Here is a 9377-nt window from a genome sequence, read left to right on the forward strand (position 1 = left end):
GAAAGATGATATCAAGACATTAATAGAATATTCCCATTCACATTATGATTCTTCGTCATAACATCCGACCAAACATCCTTTACATTCACAGAGCGAAGATTATGAAAGTCCAGGCCCCCCCTTCCTGCACTCGGGGTCCGACCGGGCCAAGTTTCGTGCGGGGGTCCCAGTTAGGCCCTAGAATATGGTATTCAAATTTCAGGGCGGTAGGACCTTCCTATCTCAAAAACTGTTTTTCCACCACATTCTGAACCATTAGGTCTCGCAGGCAACACTTCTGAAGGGGCTTTGTCCAAATGACAGTCCATTTGGGAAAACTTTTTTTCTCTATGGGCTAGAACTACAAATCTTGGATATGTCGTTCTCTGGGCCCCGGGAAATGTGTGTAAACATTTTAGCATCCCTAGCTATCTCGAAAAGGCCGGAAAAGGGGCGTGACCTCCAACAGTACAGTCAATGTACATAAGACAGAGGTTAGTTTCTAGGCCCCATTTTTTGCGGGATGGAGGTGTACATTTGTGGCTTAATGTGTGTAGACACAGCTGGCCTGTGGCCACGTCTTTGAAGTCTGGGGTCAAAAGGTCAAAAGGAGCCGGCACCACGCCGCTTATGAGATAACAAAAAGTGAATCTGTATTTCTCTCATAACATTTTGTCATTATTGAAGAGAGGCCTGATTCTCAGATATGCATGTTGGACTGTTAGGGTATAGGTCTGGGAAGAACTTCAGGCCAAAATCTTGCAAGCGAGCCGCTGGGTGCAGGTGCAACGAGATGGAGCACTTGCTGAGTCATTTCCTGTAGGGCTGGAGCCACAGGTTGAAGCGTATGCGTCCTTTGAAACCCCCTTTGATATATAAGAGACCCCAAGGTACAGTTTACTTAAATGTTCTCGCCTCTATTATATGATACTTCCACCACTGGGACGTGGCAACAACTCTCCAAATCCATATGGGGAGGGGGGGGGATGCTTTTGGACAGTAGGGGTGTACACTAGACATAAATAGGAAGCAAACTCAGGAGAAGGAATGACCTCTCACAAATATTTATTGAATAAATTGTTTCAAATAACCCTGCCTCGTTAAATCAATGAACTTGGTGTTTTGCTTTCAAAAATAGGTTATAGAAGAAGTCTAAACTGCAGAAAATAAAAACATCCAAGCTGCCTTTTAAGGATACCTCGGAATATCTGTCTATTTTTTAACCGTCGGACCCCAGTTTACGACAAAAACAACACAATTTACGGCAGCTCCTTTGCCGCGTGGTTTTTAGAGCCATGTAAGGATTAGAGGGGGCGGTCGATAGCAACCACCATAGCAGCATGACGGTCAAGTGACTGGATGCAGCCCCGTTGAAAAAAATAGAATACCACCCAACACACGGAGATTAATGATATTTAAATGATTATGACCATGAAGTCTTTATTTGCATGGGTTTACATTTCGTTCTGTGTAGCATGGAAAAATCGGAGAAACACTCCCATTCAGAATGCATTGGTTTACATTTCGTTCTTTGGAAAACGGTTCTTTAGTAATAATATTTGAGGGAATATTTTATTGTTGTTGTTTTAGCAGCGAAATGCACCGTGTGCGTGTGTGTGTGTGTGTGTGTGTGTGTGTGTCTGTGCGTGCGTGTCTGTGCGTGCGTGTGTGTGTGTGTTTGTGTGTGTGTGTGTGTGTGTGTGTGTGCGTGCGTGTGTGTGTGTATAACACGCTATTTTATGTTGAAATGCGACGTAATCCAGTGTTCACGAAACGTACACTGTCAACGAATGCTTTTGGCGACTGGGTTGCCTCTCAGATATACGTGTTTCTAACAAGATGATATCATTAAAAGTTACATAAAGTAACAGTTTAATAACACAAACGCAGGAAGCACGTGAGCTGCTAGTTTAGCGAAAGCAGCATAACAACCTGACGTTGAAACATGCGAGCGATCCGATCAAATCCTAATAACTATAAAACTAAAGATCAGACACAATCACTGACTGAAGATTATGCAAGTAAAAAGTATATTTCTCGCTAGAAATGTTATTAGAAACACGTTTAACGGTGAATCGGTCCTAAAATATTGCATTTCCCATTCAGATAATAAAGATTAATAAAGATCATACACATTCACTGACTGAAGATTATGTAAGGAAAATGTACATTTCTCGCTAGAAATGTCATTAGAAACGCGTTTAATGGTGTATCTGTCCTAAAATATTGCATTTCCCATTCGGATAATAAAGATTAATATAAGCTACGCCGTGTTCCGGAGCCGCGGGGGATTCTGGGAATTGGGGTTGTCAGTTGACAAATGGGGCTTTTGTTAACTTGTTTTGTTGTTAGGATTAAGTGGGGTTGATGGGTTCGGGATGTTATGTGGTTGTGTGTTGTTCTATTAACATTGTTCGTGTGTTCATTGTTGTCGACACCGTCACCGAGAGTGACGTGACCATCGTTTCGTGCAGCTGTTCCGTGTTGAAGTCTCGTTCAATAAAAACCAACTCTCGTTGTCGAGCGTTCAATAAAAACCAACTCTCGTTGTCGAGCGTGCCCCCCCCCCCAACAAACGTGTCTCCCCCCCCCTCAACAAACGTGTCGTCGTCGTCGTCGTCCTTCAACTAACGTGTTCCCCCCCCCCCCCCCCCCCCCCTACAATCGTGTCGTCCCCCCCCCCTCAACAAACGTGTCTCCCCCCCCCCTCCCCGGTCAACAACAGTCTACCTCCCCCCCCCCCCCCCCCCTAAACAATCGTGTCCACAATTTGCCGCGAAAGCCGTGAAACCCAAACCCCGAAACCCGCCTCCACAGCGGCACGCGTGGATACTGTAGGTATAACACGCTGTTTTTACGTTGTAATAGTACGTCTCCAGTGTTCATGGAAACGTACACCGTCAACGTTTTTTCTTGGCGACTGGGTTGCAACCCACTTATTTAAGCAATCATTAAATGAATTGGTAGTACTGTTATGTCCACTGGTGACAGCAATAAATACAGTATTTTTGCAAATCCTCAAGCCTCTCATCACCCAGGGTAGCCTATTGGTCTATTCATTAACAATATGCAATTTCAATGCATGTTTGAGAATTGGTAAGCTGATATATAGGCCTACTTTAAATTACAATTAATAAACAGTCCAATGCTGCCTCAACACTTAAACCTAGTTGACTTTTTCTTTTTGTAGGGAGAACAGGCCGACCAGCCATTAATGTGACCAGAGAACAGATAGAATTTCTGCTGGCGCAAGGCCATACAATTGCAAAAACTGCTAAAAAAAATTGAAATACTTGGATGTTCCTCATCATTTTTGTACAAGAAGTCAAAGTTGATGGGTATATCTGTCAGAAGTATACGGCCTGCAATAGATGATGGTGAACTAGAACAACATGTGAGGCATCTTCAGGGCCAATATCCTAATTCTGGAAATGAGGTAATTGGTGATCTTTATTTGTAGCCTGTATTTAATTCACATTTGTGTGCCATTGTTTTTTGAATATCAAGAAAATGTAGATCTTTTCCAAAATCTGTTTCAGATTATTCAAGCCCTGTTGCGCACACAGGGTGTCTTTGTTACACGGTCCAGAGTGCGTGAGATGTTGACACGGGTGAATCCTACTGCTGCTGCAAGGAGATGGAGCTGGACCGTTGCAAGACGTGTTTATCATGTACCTTACCCCAACAGTTTGTGGCACATTGATGGGAACATGCGTCTGATAAGCTTATTATTACCAGACTTGTCATACTTACTACCAGACTTGTCATTATATTCTTTTATATTTTGAACAGAACTTCAGTAAGTGAAAAACTGGAGTTCAGAGCTATATTGATCCAGGCTACTTTCAATAGTATTATCATTTCAAGTAATCATTTTATTTGTTTTTCAACCTTTCTAGATGGGGCTTTGTGACTCATGGTGCAATTGATGGATACTCCCGTCTAATTACTTACCTCAGCTGCAGCACAGACAATCGTTTCACAACAGTGCTTTCTCAATTTTTTAAAGCAATATGCCTCTACGCCCTACCATCAAGAGTAAGATCTGACCATGGTGGTGAAAACATCCTTGTGGCTTTATTCATGCATCTAGTTCAAGGGCTTGAACAGTAACACAGAGGTTTCATAACCGGATGATCAGTTCACAATCAGAGAATTGAACGCCTTTGGCGTGATGTAGTTTTGCATGTGTTGCAGAACTTTTACCTTATGTTCTACTCCTTAGAGGATTCAGAGGTTCTAAACCCAGATAATGATGTCCACAGACTATCACTGCATATTGTTTATCTTCCGGAGATTCAAAAAAGACTGGAGCAGTTTAGACAGGCCTGGACCTCCATCCGTTGAGAACAGAAAATAATCACACACCAACTCAACTCTGGACAGAGGGCATGCTGAGAAATATTGCCATAGACAGCACAGCTGTCAACAATGTGTTTGGGGAAAATCCCTACAGCGACCAAAACACTGAGGCCATCCTAGCGCAATATGGAATTCAAACACTGCCTACACTTGATGAGGAAGAGTTCCCAGCTGTAAGGGTAGAGCCACCTCAACTCATCCTCACTCAGCAACAACACACATCTGTGCACAATGCAATCCAACACATTTCTGATCTGAAGATAAAATATCAGGCTTGCTGTACCGCAATTGTCAGTATTTTGCAAACTGATCAGGTATAGTCCAATTCCAAGCACAGAGACAACATTTTATTGGTTGCATATATAATCCAGGACGTAGCCAATGCCGGGTGTGCTAGATTTGTGAGTGCCAGTCAAGACATTGGCAGTAGCAACAAGTGTTCTTCTGTTGTTTTGTCATATTTGCCATATTGTAGTAGGCCTATTGTTGGTTGACAAGCTCCGACACAACCAGCCTGACTTGTTTACCGTGTCTGTATTTAGGCTACTCTGTGTAGGGGGATGGGCTGTATAGTTGTTTTACTCCTCCCATTGCGATTGGTCAACATTGTACAATAAATAATAAATATATATTTGATGTCAAACCAATTTGCATGTCCTGCCCACAGGTGCCCATGCATCGTCATCAAAACAAACGGAACACATATATATTATTGCACACACTTCATCTAAAGTGAGTCTTCTTTTGTTAATCTGCGTTTTGATCAAAAGTCATTTTTTGTGTGAGAATGTATCTATTCTGCCTGGAAGCCATTTATTCTTATGGTTCTTATGTCTCTATTATGCCTTCTGCTATTGGGAGGCTGATTTAAAGGATTTGTTCAATTATAGGCCCCGCATATAAATAGACACTCAACAATGCATCATTGTAGCACTGACCACTTTATTGAGAGTGCAGCAAGTGGGGATGACCACAGCGAAGAGAACAAAAAGTGCCACAGAGGCAATTAGCCCTAGAACATAGAAATATTTAAAAGTGCACGAAATTGGACATAGCATATTAACAGGGTACCACATCATTAAAAGTGAAGGTGCAAGTGCACTTATAAGACCTGAACAAAATTATTCAAGTGGAGGCAAGAAAGTGCCATGTTAAGGTATAGAACATAGAAAACAGCTTGTCATAAAGTGATATGGTATGGGCAAAGACAGGGCCACATCGTAGAATATTAAGTGCCAGGTTAAAGAATACTTCCTGGGTTTCTCTCAACCAAAACACTGACGTGTGTACCCAGCTATAAGCCAGCGAGTGAGGGCACTGATGAGAGGCTGGGATGGCAGCTGGGGTTGATGCCCAACTAACAGGCATTGTGGCCTGTGTCGTGGGCCAATCATTGGCAGAGGGTGGGTAAAAATCTGGTGATGTGGTCGTGATTAGAACAACAAGTGCCAAGTTAAAGAGCACTTGTAATACTAGAACGTAGAAAACAACACATTATGTAAAGCGCATGAAATAAACGAGGTAGCATAGGGTGCTAAGTTTAAGAGCACTTATAATACCAGAAGGTCAAACTCTGTTGTCTTGTCCCTTGGATGGGGACATCCTTTTTACAGGGCAATAACCTTTTATATTTTTTTAAAGGGGGCATATCATACCACCAGGTGTGAGTGTGATTAGCCATTACAAGCAGGTTTGAAAATGTGCAGCATTGTGACATCACAGGTGGGCGTGTCCACCTAGAGGTGTGCTGGATAGATCAGTCTACCAGCATACCCAGTGGACTGAAGTAAACGTTGCTCAACTATCCGTCACACATCTAGGTGGACACGTCCACCTATGATGTCACAATGCTGCACATTTTGAAAACGGCTTGTAATGGCTAATCACACTCACACCTGGTGGTATGATAGGTCCCCTTTAACAGCTTGGCCCCCACCTCTGAGGGGTGTTCTTTGAGGCGACACTTATAGTGGGTTGACTTGTATGGAGCCAGTTTCCTGCCATAATTCAAACCTGAAAAAAAAAGTTTCAAAGGCTTGTAAGTCTGGGTTTGAAAACTCAACACCTTGTAAAAAAGGTTTTGCAACACTGAAAAAAGAGATTATAACCTGAAAAAAATTCAAACAAAAATTCAAACATCTGTAAACATGATTTTGTGTTCTATTTTATCTTCTTCATCATTTTCACCAACACATTTTCAAAGTTCAAACAATTTCACCAGCACATTTGCAGAGTTTCAAATCTGGCACTGTTCTAACAGTGTATTTCATTGTTTCCCGGTTTTGAAACCTTGTAAATGGGATTCTGCAAACAGGTGTTCATACATTGAGAAATAAGTTTTGATTTTGACTAGGCGGAATGAAAGTTACAGATATCTACAATTTTAGATATCTCTAATCAAAATTCCTTTCAAGATATCTATAACTTGATGTAATTTATATTACTTGATAATTGTAGATATCTATCAATAGATATCTCCAATTAAATTATGACTATCCCTAACTCCCGTTTGAGATATCTACAACGTCATTTTGACTAGTCGTAACTCCAGTTAGAGATAGCTACAACGTCATTTCGCCTAGTCAAAACTTAATTTAAGATATCTGAAAAGGGACATGTAGATATCTTGAATTGTATGGCAAGCCGAATTGTCATATATTAACTAAGTTTGTCTATCCAGAATTAACATTGTAGATATCAACAACTTCTTTCTGACTAGTCGTAATTACATTTTGAATAGTTGGAATTTTGATACAAGATATCTGTAACGTAATTGTGACTAGTCGAAACGACAGAGAGATATCTGTAATTCAGTTTTGACTAGGCGAAACCAAATTACAGATATCTGCAATGACGTCACGGAAAAAGACATTCAACTCGTCACACATCTTAAATGACAATTGCAGATATCTGTAATTCAGTTTTGACTAGGCAGAATGAAAGTTAAAGATATCTCAAACGTCATTTGAGTGCGAATTAATGGGCGTGACGTTTTAGATATCCAGAAATACGTAATTTCCCCATGCCGCCATAATCAAAGAAGAAGTTGGTTCATTTCCTTATTTCTAGGAGAAAGGAGCAGTCATGGCGTTGGCTGTAATTGAAAAAAACATCAGAAAATGCCATGAAATTGAACGAGCCCTCACAATGGAGTGAATGATGATTTGAACGACAACGACCTGCTCCGCTCCCGCCTAAAGCGGGAGACGGTCCTATAATTTGTCATTACAGATATCTGAAACGTCATTTTGCCTGGTCAAAACTCAAATTCAAGATATCTGTAATTAGATTTTGACTAGGCGGAATGAAAGTTACAGATATCTACAATTGTGGATATCTCTAATCAAAATCCCTTTCAAGATATCTATAACTTCATAATAGATATCTACAACGTCATTTTGACTAGTCGTAACTCAGGTTAGAGATATCTACAACGTCAATTTGACTAGTCATAACTCCAGTTAGAGATATACAATGTCATTTCGCCTAGTCAAAACTTGATTTAAGATATCTGAAAAGGGACATGTAGATATCTTGAATTGAGGTGAATCAAAGATATCTTGAACTGGAATTATGACTAGTCAGAATCAAATTGTAGATATCTCAAACTGGAACTACAGATATCTACAATTCAGTTGCAGGTATCCGTAATTCACAAAGTGGATATCCCCAACTGAATTGAAGATATCTGCAATAAGAAACCCCATAGACATGAATGGCGAAAATGACGTCATTTCTCCTAGGAGGAATGTCTTTGTGGATATCTGAAATGACAATTGTGGATAGGAGGAATTTAGTTGCGGATATCGAAAAGGCTAACTTGCACCTGTTGAGGCGGCATGCTCCGGTTGAGCTGCTCTTTAGCATCGCACTAACCGGGGCTAACAGAGCCTGTCTCTTCCCGGCCTATTAACTGTACTTATGGGAGAGAGCCCGATTAAATCTGGATATTTTAATAAATTGGGTGTTATAGGTTTTAAACAACATGTCCGAGTTATTTGAATGACAGAAGCTCCGCTAGCTCGATGCTAAAGTGCTAACCGGAGCTAACAGCCTGTCCCCTCCCGTCCTATTAACTGTATTTATGGCTATGCCTTTTTATCTTTTTAATATGACCAAACACAATGGCCAGACCAGCATCCTTTCGTAACTGATAAACAAAATAATCTTTGAGTTCTACATGTTCTAGAAATGTTCATTCATTGACAACTAATGTTTATTTTCTTGTCTTCTGATTCTTTATTACAGTATGGAAGGGGAGATTTGGAGGTACCTGGTCAGGCCTTGGTCAGCCTCCAAATCCCAGATGTGGAGACTGCAGGGATACCTCACAGAGAGGACACTAAAGAGCCATCTCTCATTCATCGAGTGGACTCATTGGTTTGCGAATGACCACAAAGATACTCCCATAGGCAGATTGCTGCATGGCATTCGCCACTTATTCAAATTGTAGAGGTTGAAGCAGTCTTCCTTGTGGTCACTTGCCATAACACTGTCATGTGTTTTATCAAAACACCATCAGTAACATTTAAATTGAGTTGATGTGGACGGCTCTTTTTTTTGTCCGATTTGTTCAGTGTTCAGTGCCTGTTTGTGAGATATGCATTGTTTGAAAGATAAGCCTTTGATTTTGATTAATTTTAATATGCCTTTCATCAACAGTGGTTTGGGGTTTTATAACAACAATTAAAGTGCTTAACTACTGGTGAACGACGTTACAGAACATATATGGTACAAGTTTGTGTTGATTGCTGTCATGTTCCGCTCCTGGTTTTCCCATTCACCTGCCTGCCACCCTGATCTCCCCTAATTAACTCAACCACCTCCACCTGTGATCCCTCTATATAAATCCTCTCTCTCCACTCAGTCTCTGCCAGATCGTCTCTCGTACTCACAGAGCTTTCCCGCAACTCCAGAACTATTCTTCAACGCTGATCCATTAAATTATGACTATCCCTAACTCCCGTTTGAGATGTCTACAACGTCATTTTGACTTGTCGTAACTCCAGTTAGAGATATATACAACGTCATATCGC

The sequence above is a fragment of the Gadus macrocephalus genome, chromosome 15, assembly GCF_031168955.1.
Source record: "Gadus macrocephalus chromosome 15, ASM3116895v1".
Taxonomy (NCBI): Eukaryota; Metazoa; Chordata; class Actinopteri; order Gadiformes; family Gadidae; genus Gadus; species Gadus macrocephalus.